The sequence below is a fragment of the Callithrix jacchus genome, chromosome 1 (assembly GCF_049354715.1).
Source record: "Callithrix jacchus isolate 240 chromosome 1, calJac240_pri, whole genome shotgun sequence".
NCBI classification, from domain to species: Eukaryota; Metazoa; Chordata; class Mammalia; order Primates; family Cebidae; genus Callithrix; species Callithrix jacchus.
In genome coordinates, this window is record NC_133502.1 from 156,379,612 (window position 1) to 156,406,917 (window position 27,306).

The following is a 27,306-nucleotide window of genomic DNA, read 5'->3' on the forward strand; positions in this document are numbered from 1 at the left end:
GACGTTTTTTCTTTCTGAGATTATGCCTTTTCTTTTTGAGGGGTAGGGTGTTAAAGTTCTCATTCTTTTATGAGGTGATTATGACAATTGATGGAGCCTATTTTATTATTTTAAAAATTATATTGCTTGGAATAAGGTAATAAAAAGTTAGACTTAGGATTGTTTTCCTCTTCAAAACAAACTTCCCTCTTGGCCAACATGGTGAAACAACATCTCTACTAAAAATACCAAAATTAGCCAGGTGTGGTGGCATATGCCTGTAGTCCCAGCTACTTGGGAGTCTGAGGCAGGAGAATCACTTGAACCCAGAAGTGGAGGTTGCAGTGAGCCAAGATCACACCACTGCACTTCAGCCTGTTGATGAGCGAGATTCTGTCTCAAAATTAAATTAAATTAAATTAAAAAAAAAAACCCTTCCCTGGCCAATGAAATTAAAAAAAAAACTGAAGAAAAATGTAGGTATAATTTATTAATTATACTCCTAATGTAAAGAGGCAGATTCACCAATGTAGCTTGGGAGGGCAGTCTTAGTTCTTCAGAGACCTATGCTGAACCCTGTATCTAGTAACAGGCTAAGTAGACTATGGGGGATATAAAAAGACAATCCCAGGCATCACACTTGGAGGATGATACCAGGGCTGGAACAATTGATGTCTAGACAAACCACTGGTGCTAGCTGTCTGGTAATTATAGATTTATATCAAACATCTTAACTTGACATTCAAGTCTCTGTGATCTTATTGTCACTGCCATTAGAACCTTATTTTGTCTTCTTTTTCAGAATCCCTTGGGTCCTCAAACTTTGTGCCCAGGACATGGAAAAAGTAGGGAGCCCTTCTGAAAGTAAGGATTTGAAATCATTAAATAAAGTACATAGTATTGCAAAGGAAAACAATTATGTTAAGATATGGTTATCAAAATAACCGAAAGTGTGATAGGGTTGTTAACATGCTGCTTTAGTAACGCATCAAAGCACAAGCCCTAGCATCAGGTCTGATACCACTGGAATTTTGAAGTTATAATGAGTGTAAATGCTCTTCTAGGATATCTTCAACAAAAGTGATGTGTTGTGAAAATATCTGTGATTTCTACTGATACAGGGTCAAGATACTATTAAGACTACTGTGGTTTGTTGTCTGTGTTCATACTTGAAGAAAATGCTAAATTTAAGTGGGAATTCAGTGAGGACTTTGTTTTTTTAAATTAAAATAATTTGCCATCTCTGAATTCTATCCATTGATGTTTTTCAAGGATCCATGCACCCCAGTTTAAGAACCCCTGCTAATCAAACTTATGCTAGTTTTTCTAAGTATTCTTCATGTTTTCTTGCCCAAGTTGTTTTTTTCCCATCTGGAAAAGTCTCAGTGCCCTCTTCTTATAGATTTGAATTCTACCCATCCAGCTATCACCTCTTCCAAGCTTTCAGTGAGTTTTCAATGGCATAGCCATCTCTCTATTGTCCAAGTTTCCACAGCCCTGCATCGGTCATTTCTGGTAAGCCTTGTAAGGTATCAATTGTATAGGGGTAATACACGAATTAATTTTCATGCTGTCCTTGCATTATCTACCCCATTGTGCTATAAATTGATTGGAGACCACATGTACTTGATTCCTCTCCGTTTCTCTTGATGTGTTTTCAAACAACACAGGTGCTGGCCCTGACCACCACACCCAGTGTATTCAGAATTAACCAGGTTTCATTTCCCTCAATATAGGGCTCATAAAATGTCACTAGAGTTCCCTAGATAGCTCATACCAAATATAATCACTGCTCCCTAAATCTGCTTCCTTAACCTGAGACATCCTGCCTCCTTCACTTAATCTGCTCTGTTCCCTCCAACTAGAATGTTCTCCTCCCATCCTATGTATGCCTATAAAAATCTTAGGTGGCCTTAAAGATCAATTTCAAATGTCACTGTCAAAAGAAGCCTTCTCTGTTCTCTCTCCAACTGAGTATGATCTGTAAGTCCACATAACACATTGCCATCACTCAGCATCACTTTCTGCCTTATTTTGCACTTGTCTATTTCCTTCTTCTCTTACCATTAGACCAACAGCTACAAAAGAAAAGGAACTAATGATTTTCTCTCTTCCTTTTGGTTCTAGCATAGCTAATAAATATGAAACGGAACACTTCTCCCTAGTTCATCTGACTCAAACAACCCACACAAAAATTTTTGGTCTTAAATTTGAGCAGGAAACCTCAAAAAAAATCAAATGTCACCTCCTACTTCCTGTCTTCCTACTTTGGTCTCAGGACAAGCCTGAAATGGCCCCGTTGAAATTGGTTTTCTTTGGCTGAAGCCATAACAAGACTTTAGATGTGGGTGGGAAGAAAAAAATAAAATCAAGTTTTCAAATCTGAAAAATAATAAGTCTTGGCATGGGTTTTTCTGAGGCCTGTGATGAAGACATGTTTGTCCTCACTTTATTTGCTCAGCAGTGTTTTTCTTTCTGTAGGACAACCCACATGGAGATGCAGAACCTGGGAGCCAGAAGGGGCAGTGGCCCTGACAACCTATTAAATACAGATGGATATATACATAGCTTAGCTCAGCATCCATAGTTCTTCGTGGTCTTCACCCAACCTGCTTCTACAAACTTAACTCCTCCTCCTCTTCAGCTCACCAACTCTGGCTCAGCACAGCCCAGCTGACATTTATCATGCCCTGCACTGCACCAAGAAACCAGAAAGGCACTGGAGTTACCAAGATGGACAAAACTCAGAACATTCCGTTGACAGGGACAATATTTGGTGTTTCTCAAGAAGGAGCAATGTTACCCAAACAGGAAAGAGAGAAGACAGACACAGGTAAGACTTTAAACCATACTGCAGAAAACGGTAGTGCCAAAACAGAACTGGGCTTGATTTGCAGGTCTTGTAGGTACCAAGCATATTTATATTTATTTTTTAGTGATTATAATAACCTTTCATAAAATTGCAGCTTTTTGTCTTATGGTAACCTTTGTTGAATTATTTAATCTCTCTAAGCTGTGATTTATTCATCTTTAAAATGGATGCTAGTATATATAGTAGCTATTTCAAAAAGTGCTTTTGCATCAGTATTGGATAGCAAGTGTTTTGCAAATTATCAGGTATTATTTTCTTCTCATCAGTTTTGATATACACTGAATAAGCAGTGTTAGACAGGCTGCTGGGAAAGGGAGTGATGCAAGACAGCTAGGACCTTTTCCAAGTCACATACACAAATCACTTGGTGACCCCACATAGATCATTTTATTTTTTCTATCCCTTGTGCTGGATTTGAAGACAGGGAAGATTGAATCTGCCTTATATCTACCTCTTCAAAAGACAGAGAAGATGGTTTAAAGTCCAAGAGACAGGGAGTACCTATAGGAAAATGGAAGGCACAGTTTTTTTCATTATCTCTTTCTTTCCCTCTCTTTTTCTCCTCTCTCTTTTAAAATTAAACTTTGCCAACGACAATTTTAAAAACATTTTTTATTTTCTAAGGCTGGCAACAATTTCAGCTTCGAAAACTAGAATACTTAACTGCTAAAATGACCTGGTTTCAAACTTGGAGATGCATCACAAATAGGTTGAGGTCAAAAGATAAATTTCTACCTTAGATAATAAGGAAATGCAGCAGGGGGCAGATGGCTGGAGTGGAAAGAACATCAGAACTCGGGTAAGGATGCCTGGGTTGAAATTCCTGTCTTGTTTGTCATTAGCTATTTGACAATGAGCACGTTAATTCACTTGTCTGGTGTTTAGTTTTCTTGTATGCAAAGTAATAATAGCACCATCTATTTTATAGAATTTCATGTCTACATTATATGGACTGCTTATATATCCAGTATATTTGTTCTTGATGTAGCTGATGAGGAGTTTAGATGATGCCATGTAAAAGGCTACTTAAGTTCTATAAATCTTTATTGATGTCCAATGGAAAAACATCTCTACCTTTTCTTCTCTATCTTCATTCATTCCCATGGTGATCCCGTGGTGTTTCATGATCTCATATACTACTTACAGGTTCATAATTCTCATCTCTGTGGATTCCCAATGTCTCCATTTGAATGTCCAATAAGCATCTCAAACTCATCATGTGCAACATGTATTTCTTATCTCCTCTTTCCAACCTGCTTCACCTACAATTATCCTCCTATCTGTGAATAGCAACTTCCTTCAGTTGCTTAGACTCAAAAACCTTGGAGTCTTTCTTGACCTCCTCCCCTTTCTAATCCCTATTCAAGCTATCAGCAAATTCTGGAGGCCTTCCCTATGATCCTAACATGTTCCAGAATCCCACCACTACCTACCATTTCCAAATATCATTACCCCAATCCAAGACACCATTTACTTTCGCCTGGATTCTTAGAGCAGCTTCCTGACTAGTGTCTGCTTTTGCACTTACTCGTGTAGAAACTTCTGAAGATGGTGGCCAGGGCCATTCTATTTTTTAAAAAATAAGTTTGATCTTATCACTCCTCTTTTTAAAACCTTCCTAAGACTTTTGACTTGAACTGAGTCAAGTCCAAGTTCTTACCCTAGCCCCCGGACCGGTGTGGTCTCTCTGACCTCTGGCTCCTCCCCTCCAGCCTCACTGGTCCCTTTGCTGCCCCTGAGTACTCTGTCCTGTTCTTATCAGGACTTTTCTTCTGGTGACTTCCTCTGCTCCCACCTCGCTCCATGTTCTGCTCTCTCACCTCCTTCAGTCTTTGCCGGAATGTCAACCTCCCAGACCACCCCACTTAAAATTGCACCCCCAATTCCTGCCCTCCCCATTCTCCCTTCCTTGCTTTATTTTTATTTCGTCTTCTGACAATCTATGTGTTTCACTTGCAGCTAGAATATAAACCCCATGAAAACAGGCCACTTTGTTTTATGCACTGGCTTATTCCTCTGTAAGTGTGCTTGATCCTGGTAGGCATTTATTACATATTTGTTGAATCAGTGGAATAAATGAGTAGGAAATTCTATTAAGTATAAGGAACATCAGCTCATGTACCCCTCACAATAACTATTGGTTACATTATTTCCATTTTGCAAATGAATAAACTGAAGCGCTAAGAGGTTATGTAATTTGCTTGTGTTTATTCAAGAGCATATTCATTGTGAGAGTTAAATCAGGTCTGGCAATTTGCAAATTCACGTTCTTTCTATTATGCTACAAAACATGATACATTTTTAAAGGAGCCTAAAATTTATGCTTAGTTTTGTTTTGTTGTTGTTTAAAATTTCTGGCTATATCTCCTTGCTGTCTACTGGGTTGGTAAGGTAGGAGAAGATTCTGCCCAGGACACATCCCAGAGAGTCCTCCTTTACATGAGCTGAGACTCAGCTCTATTCCCAGATAGAATCCTCTTTCTATCTCCTCTCATCTGGGGCATGAGAGTGTGGAAAGCCAGGCTGGGGAGGGCTGGTGTTTCATGCAAATGTCTCTGCTGTTGATGAGCCCAGCTTGGCTTCATGTGCCAGCTCCCTGAAGCCTCCTTCAGAGTCAGGCAGGCTTCTGCCTAGTCTTTTAAACCATTTTTTTCTTTCCTTGACACAGCTTTCTGTCTACTTCTCTTAGCTTGACATTGTGTCTGGCCACATAGGCCATGTGGGCTATTTTTACTGACAGCAGTCACCAGCCCATATGGTTCCCATTACCACAAACTGTTACCTTCATTGACACCAGTTTGTAAACGAGTGGATGGCAGACAAGGAGGATGTCGATTCTGAACGGCCAGTCACAGGGCTTCCAGGGTTAGCCTTGGCAGGTATGTTGGTCTTGATGAATGTCCTTTGAAACAAAATTGGGTTGGACAAAATGCTGATTAATTGCTCAGGTATTTTGTTCTTCCTTTTCCCCTCCATGTTCATTTTAGTAGGTTTTTAAGAGAGTCAAATTTCAAAGGCAGGCTGCTTTTCATAGAGAGGCAGATCTGAATTTTGTTTCTTTCCATTTTCTTTTTTTTAATTGTATTTTAGGTTTTGGGGTACATGTGAAGAGCATGCAAGATAGTTGTATAGGTACACACTTGGCAGTGTGATTTGCTGCCTTCCTCTCCTTCACCTATATCTGACATTTTTCCCCATGGTCTCTCTCCCCAGCTCCCCACCCCCCACTGTCCCTCACCTATTCTCCCCAACAGACACCAGCGTCTAGTGCTCCCCTCCCTGTGTCCATGTGTTCTCATTGTTCAACACCTGCTTATGAGTGAGAACATGCAGTATTTCATTTTCTGTTCTTGTGTCAGTTTGCTGAGAATGATGGTCTCTAGGTTCATCCATGTCCCTACAAAGGACACAAACTCATTGTTTTTGATTGCTGCATAATATTCCATGGTGTATATGTGCCACATTTTCCCTGTCCAGTCCATCATCAATGGGCATTTGGGTTGGTTCCAGGTCTTTGCTATTGTAAACAGTGCTGCAATGAACATTCGTGTGCATGTGTCCTTATAGTAGAAAAATTTATAATCCTTTGGATATATACCCAGTAATGGGATTGCTGGGTCAATTGGAATTTCTATTTCTAGGTCCTTAAGGAATCACCACACTGTCTTCCACAATGGTTGAACTAATTTACACTCCCACCAGCAGTGTAAAAGTGTTCCTATTTCTCCACATCCTCACCAGCATCTGTTGTCTCCAGATTTTTTTGATTGCCATTCTAACTGGCATGAGATGGTATCTCAATGTAGTTTTGATTTGCATTTCTCTAATGAATAGCGATGATGAGCATTTTTTCAGGTTTGTTGGCCTCATATATGTCTTCTTTTGTAAAGTGTCTGTTCATGTCCTTTGCCCACTTTTGAATGGGCTTGTTTGTTCTTTTCTTGTAAATCTGTTTTAGTTCTTTGTAAACTCTGGATATCAGCCCTTTGTCAGATGGGTAAGCTGCAAAAATTTTTTCCCATTCTGTTGGTTGCCAATTCACTCTAATGACTGTTTCTTTTGCCATGCGGAAGCTGTGGAGTTTGATTAGGTCCCATTTGTCTATTTTGGCTTTTGTTGCCAATGCTTTTGGTGTTTTGGTCATGAAGTTCTTGCCTATTCCTACGTCCAGAATGGTTTTGCCTAGATTTTCTTCTAGGGTTTTTATGGTGTTAGATCTTACGTTTAAGTCTTTAATCCATCTGGAGTTAGTTTTAGTGTAAGGTGTCAGGAAGGGGTGCAGTTTCTGCTTTCTGCACATAGCTAGCCAGTTTTCCCAACATCATTTATTAAACAGGGAATCCTTTCCCCATTGCTTGTTTTTGTCAGGTTTGTCAAAGATCAGATGTTTGTAGATGTGTTGCTTCTGAGGCTTCTGTTCTGTTCCATTGGTCTATATCTCTGTTTTGGTACCACTACCATGCTGTTTTGATTACTGCAGCTTGTAGTATAGTTTGAAGTCCAGTAGTGTGATGCCTCCCACTGTGTTCTTTTTGCTTAGAATTGACTTGGCTATGCAGGCTCTCTTTTGGTTCCATATGAAGTTTAAGGTGATTTTTTTCCAGTTCTGTGAAGAAGGTCATTGGTAGCTTGATGGGGATAGTGTTGAATCTGTAAGTTATTTTGGGCAGTATGACCATTTTCACGATATTGATTCTTCCTTACCATGAACATGGAATGTTTCTCCATCTTTTTGTGTCCTCTCTTATTTTGTTGAGCAGTGGTTTGTAGTTCTTGAAGAGGTCCTTTACGTTCCTTGCTGGTTGTATTCCTAGGTATTTTATTCTCTTTGTAGCAATTGTGAATGGCAGTTCATTCTTGATTTGGCTCTCTTTAAGTCTGTTATTGGTGTATAGGAATGCTTGTGATTTCTGCACATTGATTTTGTATGCTGAGACTTTGCTGAAGTTGTTTATCCATTTCAGGAGATTTTGGGCTGAGACGATGGGGTCTTCTAGATATAGAATCATGTCGTCTGCAAATAGAGACAATTTGGCTTCTTCCTTTCCTATTTGAATACCCTTTATTTCTTTTTCTTGCCTGATTGCTCTGGCTAGGACTTCCGGTACTATATTGAATAGGAGTGGTGAGAGAGGGCATCCTTGTCTAGTGCCAGATTTCAAAAGGAATGCTTCCAGTTTTTGTCCATTCCATATGATATTGGCTGTTGGTTTGTCATAAATAACTTTTATTATTTTGAGATACGTTCTGTCAACACCTAGTTTATTTAGGGTATTTAGCATAAAGGGCTGTTGAATTTTGTCAAAGGCCTTCTCTGGATCTATTGAGGTGATCATGTGGTTTTTGTTTTTGGTTCTGTTTATGTGGTGAATTTTGTTTATAGACTTGCATATGTTGAATCAGCCTTGCATCCCCAGGATGAATCCTACTTGATCATGGTGGATACGCTTTTTAATGTGCTGTTGCAATCAGCTTACCAATATTTTATTGAAGATTTTTGCGTCTATGTTCATCATGGATATTGGCCTGAAGTTTTCTTTTCTTGTTGAGTCTCTGCTGGGTTTTGGTATCAGGATGATGTTGGTCTCATAAAATGATTTGAGAAGGATTTCCTCTTTTTGGATTATTTGGAATAGTTTCAGAAGGAATGGTACCAACTCCTCTTTGTGTGTCTGGTAGAATTCGGCTGTGAACCCATCGGGACCTGGGCTTTTTTTGTGTGTGGTAGACTCTTAATTGCTGCCTCAACTTCAGACCTTGTTATTGGTCTATTCATAGTTTCAGCTTCCTCCTGGTTTAGGCTTGGGAGGACACAGGTGTCCAGGAATTTATCCATTTCTTCCAGGTTTACTAGTTTATGTGCATAGAGTTGTTTGTAATATTCTCTGATGATGGTTTGAATTTCTGTGGGATCTGTGGTGATATCCCCTTTATCGTTTTTTATTGCATCTATTTGGTTATTCTCTCTTTTCTTTTTTATTAATCTGTCTAGTGGTCTATTTTGTTGATCTTTTTGAAAAACCAGCTCCTAGATTTATTGATTTTTTTTGAAGGTTTTTTGTTGTGTCTCTATCTCCTTCAGTTCTGCTCTGATCTTAGTTATTTCTTGTCTTCTGCTAGGTTTTGAGTTTTTTTGATCTTGTTCCTCTAGCTCTTTCAGTTTTGATGATAGTGTGTCAATTTTGGATCTCTCCACTTTTCTCATGTGGGCACTTATTGCTATATATTTTTCTCTAGAGACTGCTTTAAATGTGTCCCAGAGATTCTGGTATGTTGTGTCTTCATTCTCGTTGGTTTCGAAGAACATCTTTATTTCTGCCTTCATTGCATTGTTTATCCACTCCACATTCAAGAGCCGGTTCTTCAGTTTCCATGAAGCTGTGTGGTTCTGAGTTAGTTTCTCAAATCTGAGTTCTAACTGGATTGCACTGTGGTTTGAGAGACTGTTTGTTATGATATCCGTTCTTTTGCATTTGCTGAAGCGTGATTTACTTCCATCAATTTTAGAGTAGGTGTGATGTGGTGCTGAGAAGAATGTATATTCTGTGGATTTGGGGTGGAGAGTTCTGTAAATGTCTATTAGGTTTGCTTGTTCCAGGTCTGAGTTCAAGTCCTGGATATCCTTGTTAATTTTCTGTCTGGTTGAACTGTCTAATATTGACAATGGGGTGGTAAAGTCTCCCACTATAATTGTGTGGGAGTCTAAGTCTCTTTGTAAATCACTAAGAACTTGCCTTATATATCTGGGTGCTCCTGTATTGGGTGTGTATATATTTAGGATCATTAGCTCTTCTTGTTGCATCGATCCTTTTACCATTATGTAATGTCCTTCTTTGTCTCTTTTGATCTTTGTTGCTTTAAAGTCTATTTCACCAGAGACAAGAATTGCAACTCCTGCTTTTTTTTTGCTCTCCATTTGCTTGGTAAATCTTCCTCCATCCATTTATTTTGAGCCTTTGTGTACCCTGCATGTGAGATGGGTTTCCTGGATACAGCACATGGATGGGTTTTGGCTTTTTATCCAATTTGCCAAAATTGGATGTATCTTTTGATTGGTGCATTTAGTTCATTTACATTTAGGGTTAATACTGTTATGTGTGAATTTGATACTGCCATTTTGGTTCTAGCTGGCTGTTTTGCCCATTAGTTGATGCAGATTCTTCATTTTGTTTCTGTTCTTTACAATTTGGTATGTTTTTGGAGTGGCTGGTACTGGTTGTTCCTTTCTATGTGTAGTGCTTCTTTCAGGAGCTCTTGTAAGGCAGGCCTGGTGGTGACAAAATCTCTGAGTACTTGCTTGTTTGAAAAGGATTTTATTTTTTCTAACTTATGAGGGTTAGTTTGGCTGGATATGAAAATCTGGGTTGAAAGTTCTTTTCTTTAAGAATGTTGAATATTGGCCTCCACTCTCTTTTGGCTTGTAGGGTTTCTGCAGAGAGATCTGCTGTGAGTCTGATGGGCTTCCCTTTGTGGGTAACCCAACCTTTCTCTCTGGCTGCCCTTAGCATTTTCTCCTTCATTACAACCCTGGCGAATCTGATGATTATGTGCCTTGGGGTTGCTCTTCTTGCAGAATATCTTTGTGGTGTTCTCTGTATTTCCTGAACTTGAATATTGGCCTGCCTTGCTAGGTTGGGAAAGTTTCCTGGATAATATCCTGGAGAGTATTTTCCAGCTTGGATTCATTCTCTTTGTCACATTCAGATACACCTATCAAATGTAGATTAGGTCTTTTCACATAGTCCCATATTTCTTGGAGACTTTATTCATTCCTTTTTACACTTTTTTTTTCTAATCTTGCCTTCTTGTTTTATTTCATTGAGTTGATCTTCAATTTCTGATATCCTTTCTTCTGCTTGGTCAATTCAGCTGTTGAAACTTGTGCATGCTTTGCGAAGTTCTTGTGTTGTGTTTTTCAGCTCCATCAATTCACTCATATTCCTCTCTAAGTTGTCCATTCTTGTTAGTATTTTGTCAATTTTTTTTTCAAGGTTCTTAGTTTCTTTGCATTGGGTTAGAACATGCTCTTTTAGTTTACAGAAGTTTCTCATTACCCACCTTCTGAAGTCTGATTCTGTCATTTCCTTATGCTCATTCTCCATCCAGCCTTGTTCCCTTGCTGGTGAGGAGTTGTGATCCCTTGTAGGAGGAGAGGTGTTCTGGTTTTGGGTGTTTTCCTCCTTTTTGCACTGGTTTCTTCCCATCTTTGTGAATTTATCCACCTGTCGTCTTTGTAGTTGCTGATTTTCAGATTGGGTGTTTGAGTGGATGTCCAGTTTGTTGATGATGAGGTTATTTCTGTTTCTTAGTTTTCCTTCCAACAGTCTGGCCCCTCTGCTGTAGGACTGCTGAGGTCCACTCCAGGCCCTGCCTGCCTGGGGAATCACCTGCAGCAGCTGCAGAAAAGTAAGGGTTGCTACCAGTTTCTTCTTCTGCTATCTTTGTCCCAGAATGATGCCTGCCAAATGTCCGTCTGATCAGTCCTTTGTGAGGTGATGACTCTTTGTATATACGGGGTCAGGGAGCTGCTGAGGAGACAGTCTGTCTTTTATAGGAGCTCAAGTGCTGAGCTGTGAGCTCCACTGTTCATTCAGAGCTGCTGCGCAGGTACATTTAAGTCTTCTGCAGCAGAACTCATAACCCCTACCCTTTTTTTCCCCAGGTGCTCTGTCCTAGGGAGTTAGGGCTTTATTTATGAGTTTCCATTGTGCTGCTGCCTTTTATTTTCAGGGCTGCTCTGACCAGCACGGAGGCAGCCTACTCACTGTCTGCTTGCAGAGGGTTTGCTGAGCTGCTGTGGGCTCTGCCCAGCTGCCATGTGAACTTCCCTGCAGTCCTGTTTATATGGGTGTAGTTAGAACTGCCTTGGCAATTTTGGCCCACCTCTGTAATGGCAGACTCTCTCTGTAATGGCAGGTTGCCTTTGGCAACAGCGAGCTACCTCAGCAATGGTGGACTACCTCTGTAGGGGTGGAGTGCCTTGGTAATGGCTGCTGCCAATCCCCCACAGAGCTGGACCATCCTGGGTTCCGCTGTGCTCGCCGTGAAACTCTCAACCCAGAGTGTTTCCAATTGCTGTTTTTTGTGTTTGTGGGTGGGTGGGACCTGCTGCACCTGATCACCTGGCTCCCTGCCTCAGAGCCTTTATTTTTAAGTTGGATGGTTGACTCTCTCCCCGGTGTTCCAGTTGCCCTGAAAAGGCACCGAGATCTGTGTGATTTCCTGTGCGGTGATCCACTGTGCCAGCTGAAACAATGGCACTGAGATTCATGGCACTTTTTTGCCTGGGAATCTCCTGGCCTGGCTCCCTGTTTCAGTCCCCTGTTTAATCAGATGCATGGGCAACTCTGCATTCTTGGAGCTCCAATCGCCAGCTTAAAAGGGCAACCAGACCAGTGTATTTTGTATAGAGAACTGCTGCGCTGGGGCGCCGGCAAAACAGCTGTGCCGGCCAAAACAGCCATGCTGGTGACCCATGGGGCTCCTCCGCCTGGGAATCTCCTGGTCTGTGGGCAATAAAGATCCATCTGGAAATGCAGCGTCCACTCATCCTCTGTGCTTTCACTGGGAGCTGCAATCCTGAGCTGCTCCTAAATGGCCATCTTGGATCTTCCTCCTTTCCATTTTCAAAGCTTGCTGCATGGTGGTACCTCCATGGGTAATGATGCTTATTAGCCCTTTTGGGAATGACTGACAAACAATAGCACACAGCTTTTAGTGCAGAGTCTATGAGTTTATGTTGAGACACAGCGAATCCTGAGAATTCCCTTTCTCTGGAAAGATGGTTAGAGACCCTCAGGGTATCTGTCAGTACTATTTAAAACACCTCTTTCTGCATAGAAAACACTATAAATCACAGAACATTTTCAAATGCACCATCTTATTTGAGTCTCATGACCTTGCTATGAGATTGAGGTTTTTCATTTTCATTTTATAGGTGAGAAAACAGAAGCTATGAGAGGCTGACTGGCTTTTCCAAGTCTACGTGGCTAGTAAGAACCCAAGATGGGATTCAGCCTCTGTTTCCTGGTCTTCGGGCCAGAGCTCAAGCCTCAACACTACGGCTGCCTCAGTGACATGAAACGAAACTGGGCAGGGCTTGTTCAAGGACATAAGCTAGCAGCTCACAATGGGGCCTGATGGGACATGTTGCATCGAAACTAGAAGTTGGCATTGAGACCCAGGCTCACTGTGGCTCTACAAAGCTGCCGCCACGTCAGCTGGATGACACTGAAATGGATGAGAATAAAAGGCTTTTTCCTGCAGTGTGTAATGTCCCCTTACCAGGGCCCAGGAGCTATTGTGATGCACTGAGCATAAAGCTATTGTGATGCACTGAGCAGTGGGTAGGTGAAAAGGAGAATTCTGGGCTGTGAATGAGACTGAAGGCAAGGGTGAGTCACTCTGAGGCCCTACTAGCTCAGCCTGGCCACCTGGGATCAGAACCTTCCCACCAGGCCCACCAAGGTCTTTCCTCCACTTCCTCCAGCTTTGCTTGTGTCCTTTCAGTTCCTCAGCCACACGGAGCTCTTTCCTACTTTAAGGTCTTTGGCCACATTTTTCTCCTTTCCTGGAATATTCCTCCCTGTTCTTTGCGAGTCGGACTCTTCCACATAAATGTTCTCATCTCAGAAAGTCTTGTTGTGGCCACATGGTGGGTTAAGTAGTGACCACTCCAATAAAAGACATGTCTAAATTCTAACCCCTGGAACCTGAGAAGGTGACCTTGTTTGGAAAAATGGGTCTTTGCAGGTGTAATTAAGTTCAGGGTCTCCAGGGGAGATCACTCTGGATTTAGGTGGGTCCTAAATCCTATGACAGGTGTCCTTATAAGAAGAGGACAGAACTCAGAGACATTTAGGGAGAAGGTGGTAATGTGGAGATAGTGGCAACAATGGACGGGGCAGCCCAAGTCAAGGGATGCTGACAGCCACCAGAGTCTGAAAGAGGCAAGGAAGGATTCTCCCCTAGAGATGTCAGAAGGGCAGCAGCCCTGCTGATCTGATTTTGGACTTCTGACCTCTAGAGCTGTAAGGCACTATATTTCTGTCATTTTAAAGCCATCAAGTTTGTGATGACTTTTTGCAGTAGATCTAGAAAACTAATACAGTCACCTAATTCAAGTAACACCTCCACCCTCCCCACGTACACATTGTTGGAATTCACTGCTAATTTTGTGTTTGCCTCTTTCATGCCAATGATCGATTTCTAACTCTCCCATCATTTGGGATGTTCTATGTTTTGTCCATATTTCCCCTTCAGGTCTCTTTAGGCTCCCGTTGGCTGAGAACTTTAGACCTTCCTCATTTTTTGATGACCTCAATAGATTTGTGGAATACTGGTCAGGTATTTTGTAGAATGTCTCTCCACCAGAATTCAATGTTTTCCTCATACTTAGGGATTAAGGTTTTTTTTTTAAAGAGGAAGATCTCATAGATGTAAAGTACCATTCTAATCATATCATATCCAGGGTACTGACTCACCATCAATAATATATATTGTTGTTGATAGTAACATTGATCATTTGGCCAAGGCAGTGCTGGTCAGGTTTCTCCACTGCACAGTTACTCTTTTTCTTTCTTTCTATACTGTACTTTGGAAGGAAGTCTCTATGAGAAGCTATAAATCATTTTTAAGTTACAGTTAAGCTTTGATTTAATAAGCAATGCTTTAAATAACATCCACATTGATTGTCACAACTCTCTCAATGCAAAACTGAGAGTCAGAGAGGTTAAGCTATCTTCTCGGGGTCACACAGCTAATAAGTAGAAAATATGGAGACAAATTGTTAGATCTGACTCCAAAGTCTGACCTTCTCACCATGCTCTTTTCATACTGATTCCTTAGAGTACTAATCAGCTATATTCTTAACATAAACTTCTAAATGTCCTGGGTCTTGCTCTGCTGAGTGTGAAATAGAAAAGTGGATTGGAGGAGGAATCATTTACCATCTGCACTGTCTTTGGAAATGTTTAATATACAATCTTATACATACAAACATAAATAGTAAACTAAAGTCCATATGTAGTCAAATTTCCTTAGTTTATCTTTGTGCCCCCAACACTATGAATAAGAGCCATACATCATGTCAGTTCTGCCAGCACACCTGGAGGTCTCATAAACTAGCTTTGACAATCTAACCCATTCACAGCAAAAAGTCATGGAAGGGCCCAAAGTGCGTTAGGATCACCATCAAGGGCTGTGGGAAAAAGTTAATATAACATCCTCCAATATCACAGTTTAAAGGACTTGAAGGCTCAAAGTGGTAGTAACTTACCAAAGGCTACCCAGGGAGAGCACGAACTAGAAACCAGGTCTTTGATTTAGCTCAAGGCTCTTTCTGTTTAAGATGAGTGGCCTCCAAGAAGAAGCACTTTATGGCTGATCATTGTTCACACTTGGCAGGCTCCATTGATAAAAGCTTAGTCTGAGAAATAGGCATCATACTACTGGTAATTGTCTTCATATTATTGTGACACCATCTGACCAGCCAAGTGGGGACGTGTAGCTAATTCCTTATGAGCTTCATCTGATCATGAGTACATCTTTAACCTCTAGGGTAACCAGGGCTGATGATGAAGGCACCAAAACACAGGAAATACCTAAACAGACTGAAACCAAAGAAAAAGGGAGAGACTCCAGGATCCCATGTCTGGATCTTCCTGTCCTAGGGAGACACTCCAGGATCCCATGTCTGGATCTTCCTGTCCTAGGGAGAGACTCCAGGATCCCATGTCTGGGTCTTCCTGTCCTAGGGAGAGACTCCAGGACCCCATGTCTGGATCTTCCTGTCCTGGGGAGAGACTCCAGGATCCCATGTCTGAATCTTCCTGTCCTAGGGAGACACTCCAGGATCCCATGTCTGGATCTTCCTGTCCTAGGGAGAGACTCCAGGATCCCATGTCTGGGTCTTCCTGTCCTAGGGAGAGACTCCAGGACCCCATGTCTGGATCTTCCTGTCCTAGGGAGAGACTCCAGGACCCCATGTCTGGATCTTCCTGTCCTAGGGAGAGACTCCAGGATCCCATGTCTGGATCTTCCTGTCCTAGGGAGAGACTCCAGGATCTCATGTCTGGATCTTCCTGTCCTAGGGAGAGACTCCAGGACCACATGTCTGGATCTTCCTGTCCTAGGGAGAGACTCCAGGACCCCATGTCTGGATCTTCCTGTCCTACAGGGAAGACATCCTTCCACTGAGGTCATTTTGAGAGCCTGGGTGAGGACCACATAAGAAGAAACTGCAGTCTCACTGGTCTGCATAACCAAGGACAGAAATCAGAAATGTGCTGGACATATTTTCTTGTATAGGATTCAATGAGATCACAAAATCATGGGACTACTGCAGTAAGCAGGAATCTAAAAATGCTCAGAGTAGATTCCTTTTAGGTATTTCTGTAACGGCTTCAGCAGTGGCATAAATTTCTCTTCTGTGTTATCTCCAGCAAGTGTAATGACATGATTGTTAATATTTTACAAGGGATAAATTAAAGCTCAGAGAAGTTAAATCTCCTGCCCAACACTATAGAATCATAGGTGAATTTAAGATTCCAGCTGTGATCTTTTGACTTCCCACTTTGATGGTGACCATCCCTGTCTCCTATTTCTGCTTAAAACACAAACCTATTGAGCCTACATATTCCATGCTGCATTCTAAGTTCAGATATTCTAATTCTAATTAATTCTAATTTTAATTATAATGTGCTATTCCATTTGCCTTGCTCTAAAGGAATACCTGAGGCTGGGTAATTTATAAAGAAAAAAATGCATATTTAGCTCACAGTTCTGCAGGGTGTACAAGAAACATGGAGCCAGCATCTGCTTCTGGTGAGGGCCTCTGGAAGCTTGTAATCATGGTACTAATAGTAATATTTAAGTGGAGTTATACAATACAATACAACCCCTTGTGTCTGGTTCCTTTCACTTAGCATAATGTTTTTAAGATTCATGGTGTCATAGCATTTATTGGTACTTATTTCCTTTTCATGGCTGAATAATAATCCGTTGTAGGCTTATGTATGACATTTGGCTTGTCCATTCATCAGTTAATGGACGTTTGGGTTGTTTTTACCTTTTGGCTATTATGAATCATGCTGCTGTGCACGTCCATGGACTTGTCTGAGTAGCAAAAAAAATTGCTTTAAAGTATAAATTCTAAACAAGCATCTGACTTCAAAGTGAGAAGGCAAAAGAAAGGGAGAATTCAACAAGGGGGTCTGAGGAAAGAGGCATTTTACTTGCCTTCCGGGGAGTATGTAGTGAGACATTGAGCCAAGGAGGGCTATAGTTGAAAAGTGCTCCATGCTCACTGAAGGGAAGATTCTGAATATGAGGAAAATGAAGGTGGTTTCCAGATGACAAACTAATTCCAGCAGTCAGAGAATGAAGGCCATTCATGCTCCCTTTTCCAAGACTCCCTTTTGTCTATAAACAAACTACAGAGCCTCTCCTAATACATTGTTTCTGGTTGCAGACATGACAACACACTCAGTGAGCTTTTCCTACGTCAGTCTTTCCTCTAGGGCCCAGGAGTTGGGGATGAGGGCGGTGGAAGGAAGAGGGAGGAGGGAAAGGAATGAGTTTCTTGTAGAATACTGCTGGACTGAAAAAAACACTGGCAAGGAAAGCTGACTTACCATGTGCTGGGGCCTGACATGTTTTCACATAGATCATCTCATTCATCCCAACAACAGTCCAGTGACATGGGCATGCATAACATTTCCATTTTATGATGGAAGAAGCTGAGGCAGAGAGAGGTTAAGCAATCTATCCAAGATCGTGCCACTCCTTAGTGATGGAGCAAGCCTTTACTCCAGGTTTTATGTTCTTAATTACTGCAGCGACTCCAAACCTCAAGTCTTCCCTAAGAATGAGAAAAATATTCATTGATTTCTTCTTTTTACCAAGCCCTGAGGTTGGATTATCACTCGGGACCTTTTAAGGATAACAACAAAGATTCCTTGAAAATAATTAACCCACTTTATATAATTGACTAGGTAGAATGTCTTAAGCAGTACCTTCAACCAAATGAATGGTGATGCTAAGAATGCCCACAACAGTGAACTGAGTGGAAACTCTGCTAACAGGTGACATTTATTAGGCTCTACTCCAAGTGGGTTACGTGCAACCTCATTTAGTCCCAGGAAACCTATGACCTATACCCCACTGGCAGTTTTACCTTCCCATCTCCACAGCTTGATGCAGAGCTTTTCTCTTTGTTTTTGGGAGCGGGATAGGGCTCAGCAAGAAGGAGGTGCTCAGGAGTAAAGATTCCAGCGTGGTGAGCCCAGGGGCATCTTTTCACCCACTCCTCGGGCAGAAGGTAATCTCGGGACAGGAGCTCCTTGACCATTCCCCAGGGCCTCACCTGGCTCTTTCCATCACTTTTTAACCATCAAGTTCTACAGTCACCAGAAATGGAAATTAGACTGGTCATTTGTACCAGCGATGATACATTTTGTGAAAAGAGCCTTTGGTTTCTCTGTCAGCAATGATGCAAAATTCACTCTTTTCCACTAGGAATCTTGCTGCTCATTCTGAGCAGACTTTATCCAATGTGAACTGCTCGGTGTTCAGGCTTGGACTCTTGTAGAGGTGTGATCTTGACAAGCTCAGTGGAATTTTCTGCATCTTTACACATGTGTAACGTTACCCAATAATACACCTCATAGAGTGATTGTAGAAATATAACAATGACAACTACGGCAAAAGTGACAACAGCCAATGTGTATTGTGGGTTTGCTATGTGCCATGTTGCATTGGGCTTAGGGATTTTCTTGTATTTTTAAAATCCTCTTCAAATGCACATGTGTGTATACATATACATACATATATATTTACATTATATATGTATATGTGTGTACATATACCTACATACATACATTTTAATATATTTACATTGTGTGTGTGTGTGTGTGTATCCCTACATGTTATCATACATGAAAGAATTTGGTGCTTTTACTGGATATGGTAGTTCCTTAGTAAATGTAACTGATGGTGATGATGTCTGCATATGTTCAAATATAGAGAAAAATGTAGACAAATGCTACAGAAAAACAAGCAGCATTGATTCCTCAAGGAAGGGTGCAGCACATGGCAAGGAGAGAGTTATACAGGGGAGAAGAAAAATACTTTTTATTTCTTTACACATCTTTGTATTGTTCATTTTTTTTTTTTTTTCTGAGACAGAGTTTCACTCTTGTTGCCCAGGCTGGAGTGCAATGCAGTGATCTCGGCTCACCGCAACCTCCGCCTCCTGGGTTCAGGCAATTCTCCTGCCTCAGCCTCCAGAGTAGCTGGCATTACAGGCACGCGTCATCATGCCCAGCTAATTTTTTTTTTGTATTTTTAGTAGAGATGGGGTTTCACCATGTTGGCCAGGATGGTCTCGATCTCTTGACCTCGTGATCCACCCGCCTTGGCCTCCCATGTTCGATTTTTTAAAAATCTGAGCATATAGAACAATTTATTAAGTTTGACATTCTTTCAATCATTTCCTTAGTGAGAAAATGGGTGAAACATGTATCACTTTGGAATAAAAGTCATTAAAGCAAGAGCCATCCAAGAATATCTAGAGAATAAAATGCCCAATACACTGCCTTGAGCAAAGAGGGTCTAAATAAATATTTTCCTATCTTTTCCTTTTATCCCATATGCAGGGCCCTAATATTTGTGCTTCCTTTGGCTAAGAAAAAGAGAAACTCATTAGTGTATATATTTTCCTATGGTTTCCTTAGCAAAGACAGAGACTAGCATTAAAGTGCCCATAGAAAACTAAGGAGAGCTCTCTGAGCCATGGAGCATAGGCTGGATGTGCAACCCAGGTCGGTGTGGGGCACAAAAGACAGCCCAGCTACATGCTTCCTTTCTGTGCTGAATCAATCTTTACTGCTGGAAGGAATTTTCTCAGGCATGTGTTTTAATAAGTGTGCTAGTAATTTTGACTCTACCACAAATTGCTCTACTACACAATTGCTATATACACAAATCTTATATATAAGATTTAAGCACTCATGGGAATCTGGGCTTCAATGTTCAAAATTTACCTATGATACATAGTATAAGAAAGAAACTGACTACAAAAATGGATAAGGGAGGTAGGTATGCGGCTGCTGAGGGCAGGACTCAAGGTGTTTGCTAGCACTTCATATATAGTAGGTGATTAAAATGTGTGTCAGGGATCACAAGAAAAAGTAATTAATCATAAGCATTCACAATGCTACTGCCTTTCCCTTTTCCTCAGTCTATTAAAGGAAATTCTGTCTTTGCCTGTTTAGTTTCTTCCCCTTTCCCACTTATGACAAGCAGGAAAGTATTCAGCTGCAAGGAATAGAGACGTTGAGACACAGTGACTTCAATACTCAGAGGGAAATTTTCTCACATATATTAACTCTGGCTTCTGAAATTGGTTCAATGCTTCAAGGTTTCAGGACCAGGGATCATGTCATTCCTTTGTTCTTTAATTCATGCTTGGTACCAAATTGTCAAAAGATGGCTGCCACAGCTCCAGTTATCTTTTTGTTTTTCAAGACAAGAATGAAAAGGAGTGTCATGGGAGGAGGTTTTGCCAAGGAAACCATAAAGAGAGGGAGCATGAAGATCACATATGCTCCCTTTATCAGAAACACTACAATTTCCCTGGAAGCCAAAAGAAATGCAGAGAGAGATTATCTATGGTATGATCCATCACAACATCATTTATGAAATCAAAGAATTGGAAACACCTTGTGTTAGTCTGTTCTCAGGCTGCTGATAAAGACATACCTTAGACTGGGTAATTTATAAAGAAAAAGAGGTTTAATGGACTCACAGTTCCATGTGGCTGGGGAAAGGGCTCATGATCACGGCAGGAGGCAAAGGAGAACAAAGTACATTTTACATGGTGGCAGGCAAGAGAACTTGTGTAGGGGAACTCCCAATTATAAACCCATCACATCTCGTGAGACTTATTCATTATCACAGAACAGCATGGAAAAGACCTCCCCCTATGATTCAATTATCTTCCACTGGGTTCCTACATGGGAATTATGGGAGCTACAATTCAAGATGAGATTTGGGTAGGGACAGAGCCAAACCATATCACATTTTATATGCCCAATGAAAGGGACTGCTTAAGTATATGTTGCTACAGTTTACAATAGAAAACTAGGTAGAAAATAAAGTATTTTTAAAGTTCATTTAAAATTTTAAGTGAGAAAATTTGAGAAACATAGTTAAATGATTCTAACTGTAATATTTAAAAAAATACATAGGTGTATCAAAAAGCAGATTGAAAGGAACCATGCCAAGATTATCAGTTTTCCTTTGTTTTCTTCCTTTATTTTTTGCCTTGTCCATATTTTCTCTATTGAGAAAATTTTTGTCATCAGAAACTATTTATTAGGAAAAAAACTTACTCTTGCCAGGTCTCCACTTCATCCATTCCTTGATTCCCACCTCTACTCCCACAAATACACATTTATTTGTATGTCTGATTCTCAACCCTCAACCTATGCAGGGAGTTTCAAACTATAAACTACCAGGGGGAGTCAGATCTTTCACCCTCTAGGCTAATTTTCACTTGTCCCTGCATAATTATGAACAGTTTCCCTTTTCCTTTCAAAAGTCTCCAGTGTAAATGATAAATTATATATTTGGCCTCCCCGCTGAGAGTGATGGCTTATGCCTGTAATCCCAGCACTTTGGGAGACTGAGGCAGGCAGATCACCTGAGGTCAGGAGTTCGAGACCAGCCTGGCCAAAATGGGGAAACCTTGTCTCTTCTAAAAATACAAAAATTACCCAGGCATGGTGGCATGCACCTGTAGTCCCAGCTCCTTGGGAGGCTGAGGCAGTAGAATCAGTTGAACTCTGGAGGCAGAGGTTGTTGTGAGCAAAGATTGTGCCACTGCACGCCAGCCTGGGTGACAGAATGAGACTCTGTCTCAAAAATAATAACAATTACATATTCAGCCTAAGTTTTTGGAAAGGATATGGATTCTGAATGAGGTCAGAGATGTAAATTGCCCTACTATACCTCAAGGCCCGTCAACTTGCTAAAATGACAGCATCCAGAATGTGCCAGGAGAAATTCAACAAAACAAAAATCACTGGGGGAATGGAGATTACTGTTCCATCTCTGATAAACTGTGTAACCATGAGATCTGCAAGCTTTGGCAATCCTTTTTTTATTTTTTTTGAGACAGAGTCTCACTCTGTCGCCCAGGCTGCAGTGCAGTGGCACAATTTCAGCTCACTGAAGCCTCTGCCTCCTGGATTCAAGTGATTCTCCTGCCTCAGGCTCCTGAGTAGCTGGGATTACAGGCATGCGCCACCATGCCCATCTAATTTTTGTATTTTTAGTAGAGACAGAGTTTTACCATGTTGGTCAGGATGGTTTCGATCTCCTGACATTGTGATCTGCCCACCTTGGCTTCCCAAAGTGCTGGGATTATAGGCGTGAGGCACCCTGCCTGGCCCGCTGTGGTGTTCTTTTCTATCCATCAAGGACAGTGATGCCCATCTCACTGAGCTGTGGGCAGGAGTAAGCAAGGCAGTTCATCCATCCAAAGTGCCAAAGATTTTGCCTCATGCTTGGCAGGCAGAAGGTAACTGCCAACCCTGATTCCTCTCATAAATACTCTAATTCCAGTATTTCAATGATACTCAAATGAATAACTTAATGACTCAAATGAATCCCAGGCTTCCCCCAGACTCTTCTTGTTGCAAAACAACAAGTAAGCAAGCTGGAGTCAGTTGTCACTGCAAGGCAGAGAAGCAGAGTGCTGAACGGCACAATCATATCAGATTTATACGCATGACCATGCAGGGAAGAATGTAGGACGATTCGTGACAGGAATTAAGTGGCTTTAAAAAACATGGGTGTCACTTCCATCACTCAGAGGTTTCTCAGACACGTGGGCCATCTGCCAAGGGGTTTCAATATGTACTTGATGTCTATCTGAGTCCTTTTTGGAAAGGCCTGGGGAAAATTCAAGAGATCATCGAGAAGTCCTGTGTAAAGGGACATCCATTGCAAACCTATGAGGAACAGAGCAAAAGGCCCATGTTCACTCATCCTAGCTCCATACTGTACCCCTGCACTCTTCAGTATAAACTCCATAGACACATAGATAATGAGGCCAGTATGCTTCTGAAATGTATTAGTTCACATTCTTCTCTCACATTTTCTGGCATAGAATCTTATTTCGCTAGTTAGCCAAGGTCTCTATTTCCCTGGGAAATAATTTAAAAAATTTTGAGCAACATTTCAATAGGAAGAATGGCATTACTATCCAGCTTTTGTATTTTCCCCTTGGGTATAGTGAGTCAAGAGTCGTAGAAGGTAGATTTTGTTGAGATGAGATTCTGAAATCTCCCCAACCCCTTTACTTATCAGGAGCCACTTCTAGTGTGTTACTCTGAGCAACTTGGAATATGAGACTGGGGAGTGATATAGTTTGTAGGTTTATTTCCTCCAAATCTCATGTTGAAAAATGATCCCCAATGCTGGAGGTGGGGCCTGGTAGGAGATGTTTGGGTTATGAAGGTGGATACCTTATAAAAGGGTTGGTGCCCTCTCCACGATAATGAGTGAGTCCTCATTCTTTTAATTCATGTGAGAGCTAATTGTTTTAAAGAGCTTGGCATTTCTCTTGCTCCCTCTCTTGCCATGTGACATGCCTGGTGCCCTTTCACCTTCTACCGTGAGTAAACGCTGGTGCCATGCTTTTCGTACAGCCTGCAGAATTACAAGCTATATAAACCCCTTTTCTTTATAAATTGCCCAGATTCGGGTATCCCTTTATAGCAATGCAAAATGGACTAATACAAGGAGCCTCCTAGAAGCATTCAGAGGGAGAGAAGGTGCTTCCATTGGAAAGTTCATGGAGAAAAGGAAAAAAAAAAAAAAAAATCTTTGGCAAAACCGCAATTACTTTTGCACCAATCTAATAGAACCAAAATCTCCACATCAGTGTGTTTAGGGGGTGGGATAGTGGACTTTTCCAGAGGTATAAGGGAATCAGAATTGCCCTGCTTCCTTAAGTATAGTTACAATAGCAAGGATAATAACAATAATAGCAACTACAAGCATTTACCTTTATGGGCTCTGCATGCATGCGAAGTGGTATTCTACGTCTATCACATACATGATTTCATCAAACCCTCATAATAAGTTCACGAGACAAGTACTATTACACAGACAAGTTACCCCATTTCACAGATGAGGGAATGGAGGCACAGAGAAATTGAAATAAATTTTGCAAGGCCCCGAGCTAAGAAGTGACTGAAATGGATTTTAAGTTGAAGAATGATGCAGAATCTATGTTCTAAACCCAAGACAGTGCTGCATCTTGGTGATGACATGAGCTTCTACTTATTAAGGCTTATGAGGTGCTAGGTCCTGTTTTAAGAGCATTAAAAATATTACATTTGATCCTTAGTAACCACAAAATAATAGTGCTATTATTGGTGCTAATTTACACATGAAGATATAGAAGAATATAAAAGTTTTAAACTTTCATAAATTTATGCATCTAGCAAGTACTACCATGGAATTTAAACCCAGGCAGACTGGGCCCAAGTCCCTTCTGACCTGACTGGGTCTCAGGATTCTGAATAGGTGAAAACACTGGACCCTAAGAACTGCAGGGGAAGCACTCAAGCCCATCAGCTACAGAAGGCAACAGCCCTGAAGAAAACTTGGTTCTGGGTTTGAAAAAGTAACCTATCCCAAACTCCATCTCTTCTCAGATTTCATCAAAGTCACCTGGAGTACCAGAAGGATAGCACTTGCCACCCATCCCCTTCTCCATCCTTATCAAAACTTACCTGGAATATCAGAAAGACAGCACTAATCTCCTATTCCCTTCTCTTCTCCATCCTTAACAAAGTCACTTGGAGTAGAAGGGCAGCACTCATCCCCCAACTCCTCCTCTTCTTCATTCTCATCAAAGCTCAACTAGAGTAATAGAAGGATAATACTCAATCCCCATCCCCTTCTCCATCCTCATCAAAAGTCACCTGGAGCATCAGAAAGACAGCACTAATCTCCTATTTCCTTCTCTTCTCCATCATAGCCAAGGTCTCCTGGAGCACCAAAAGGACAGCACTCACCCCCACCCCTTTCTCCATCCTCCCAAAAGTTACCTGAAATACCAGAAGGATGGCACTCATACTTCAGCCTCCTCTCTTTTCCATCCTCTTAAAGTTTCACCTAAAGTACCAGAACGGGCTCGCAAAGCACCACTAGTCTGTGACCTCTTTGCCCTGCATTCAGGTTACTTTTCAGGTTGCAAACCTTCAATGAAGATTTGCATTGAACTTTGATCAAAGAACTTGTTCTTCAGTCAGTACTAATTAGTGACTAAAAAAACAGCAAGAGAGCCTCAGGACAGGTCCACATGCAGGACTTTCAGACTGGGTAGAAAATGTCAAGACATAATGAAACTCCTTCTCTGAATCACATCTGGGGAATGAATGGCTGGGGAGAGCCAAATCCTGAAACACATGAGAAAAATAGGAGAAGGGAGCACAGTCCTCTTGGGGTTTCCTGTGTCTCTGCAACATCCTCAGGAGGGGAAACATTCATGTGACTAGAGGGAGCCAGGAGGCTGCCTTGCCAAACATCTCCTTGCTCTGAGTTTTGCTCAGGGGATGCTGCATGAACCTGTCGTGTTAATAGAAGTTTCATGTCTGTGGAATATTTGGAAGACGTAAAAGGATTGAAGATTGCTCTGAAATGTGTAACACCTAATATGGGACAGGAAGTCACAGCTGTATGGACTGCTTGGGGTCAGGGCTCATCTTGAACACACTCACTCATCATCAGAGGAACTGCAGCCCAGAGAAGGGAGGTGACTTTGCTGAGTGCATGGAGAGCTTTTGGAGCAAGGAAGTCTAGGTCTCGAATCCAGGCTCCCTGACTCCCAGGACAGAGCAATTTCTGCGGTAGCTCAACAACAGAGGGAATAGGGGTTTGGGAAACAGACACTGACATTTTTTCCTTAATATTCTCCCATTCCATCCTTTAAAATGCCCCCAGCAGAGAGGATGGGGACTGAGAAGCTGGCTTTCAGCTCTGGGGCTGTCACATCTCAGCAGGGGTAGATTGAGACAAGCTCACAAGCAGGGGCAGGTGACCTTGCATCAAGTCCAGGTTCTTTAACTTGTTTGCTTGTGACTGTGGACACATCCTTTAGCTTTCCAGGTTCCACTTTCTCATCTGTGAAACGGGTCTCATAAACTTGACCTCTTTGGTCATTAGTGGAAATTAAATGAGATATGGATAGAAAGTAGCTAATTTAACAGCTCTGTTTATGAGAGCAGTTATCCTGTGCCAGCTTTGAAGCCACAGAACTGCCAGCCTGGAGCCCAGGAGGCTCTGAACATCTATCATGGCTGGCTGGTAGGGGGAGGTTGTGAGTAGAAATGCCAATGAAAGTGGCCCCACTGGCTGCAGACACCAAATCCAGAGTCTCTCTCACTCCCCAAGCAGCCAACGGCAGCCCCACTGCAGGCTGGGCTGAGCTCTGCCTGACTCCCCAGCAAACACCCTTCCCCTATTCACCTCCCAAGACATCTGGGGCAGCTGACTCAAGCACCAATGAGATAATGTTTTTATTTGTTCTATTTGTTTTTTGTTTATAAACCTGGGCTCCTGGCAGAAGCCAGATTCAAAAGTAGGTCTGAGATGTGAAGGTCAGTCTTGAGGCTGACTGCAAGGCCGAGGCCCAGCTGGGGAAAACACCAGGCCACCACACCTAATGGCCAGGCCAACTGCTCGCCGTTGCACTGTTACAGTGCTTCTCCTCAGCGCCCAGCTGTCAGCAGGAGGTTGGGGAGGCCCAGGCACCTTCTAGGACCCAGCCCTGGAGACCCTCCAAGGTGCTCTGAAAAAGCAAGAGACTATGATAGAATGCAATATGATCGAGCTGTGACAGCAAAAGCTTGTGGGCTTATTTGAGGATTAAATTAGTTGTAGCAAATCTTCAAGAACAGCTAACAATTATTCTTATGAAAAGGGAAGCTCTGGAGCTTTTGAAGGAGCAAGAAGGCTCTATGCTCAGTCTTGGGATCCGGACAGTGTGGAGTGAAAGGGAGGGAAGTTTTGGCAGGGGCAGGAGGGTGATCTAATTGAGACTGGGCCCTTCTTCCTCTAGGCTGATGTGCATCCTTATCATAGAAACCAGCACTTTTTTCTACCCACTCTCTGCTGGAATATATGCTAGGCTATGCTTTGCAGAGGTCACAGAGATGTTTAGGACTCAACTTCTGTCTCCCGCAATGTCCATAGGTCTGACGAGAAAGACGATACATGTATAATCACACAATTGTGCAAAGCATGCAGAAACACTCTGCAGCATCCCAAGCTCCTGAACCTCCCGAAGCCTCAGTTTCCCCATCTGGACCTATACAATTGGTATCATAATTATATGCTATTTTATAAGGCTTTGTAGAACAGTCCTGTAGTAGTTAGTA

The 27,306-nt window shown here is 41.8% G+C and overlaps 2 long non-coding RNA genes across 2 annotated transcripts in view; one reads left to right on the forward strand and one right to left on the reverse strand.

The window, feature by feature from the left end:
• The window catches only part of LOC118143698 (uncharacterized), a 31,090-nt gene extending 15,810 nt beyond the window's left edge, over window positions 1-15,280 (reverse strand). The window contains exons 1-2 of the long non-coding RNA XR_004728034.3: window positions 15,129-15,280; window positions 5,634-5,753 (exon numbers count right to left, since the gene is read on the reverse strand). This is a non-coding gene — a long non-coding RNA (uncharacterized LOC118143698). The remainder of the gene's footprint in view (window positions 1-5,633; window positions 5,754-15,128) is intronic.
• Window positions 2,459-16,356, forward strand: LOC144579455 (uncharacterized). Its single transcript, XR_013526999.1, has 2 exons — window positions 2,459-2,812; window positions 12,789-16,356. It is a non-coding gene; the product is annotated as an uncharacterized LOC144579455 (long non-coding RNA).
• Window positions 16,357-27,306: the final 10,950 nt, after the last annotated feature.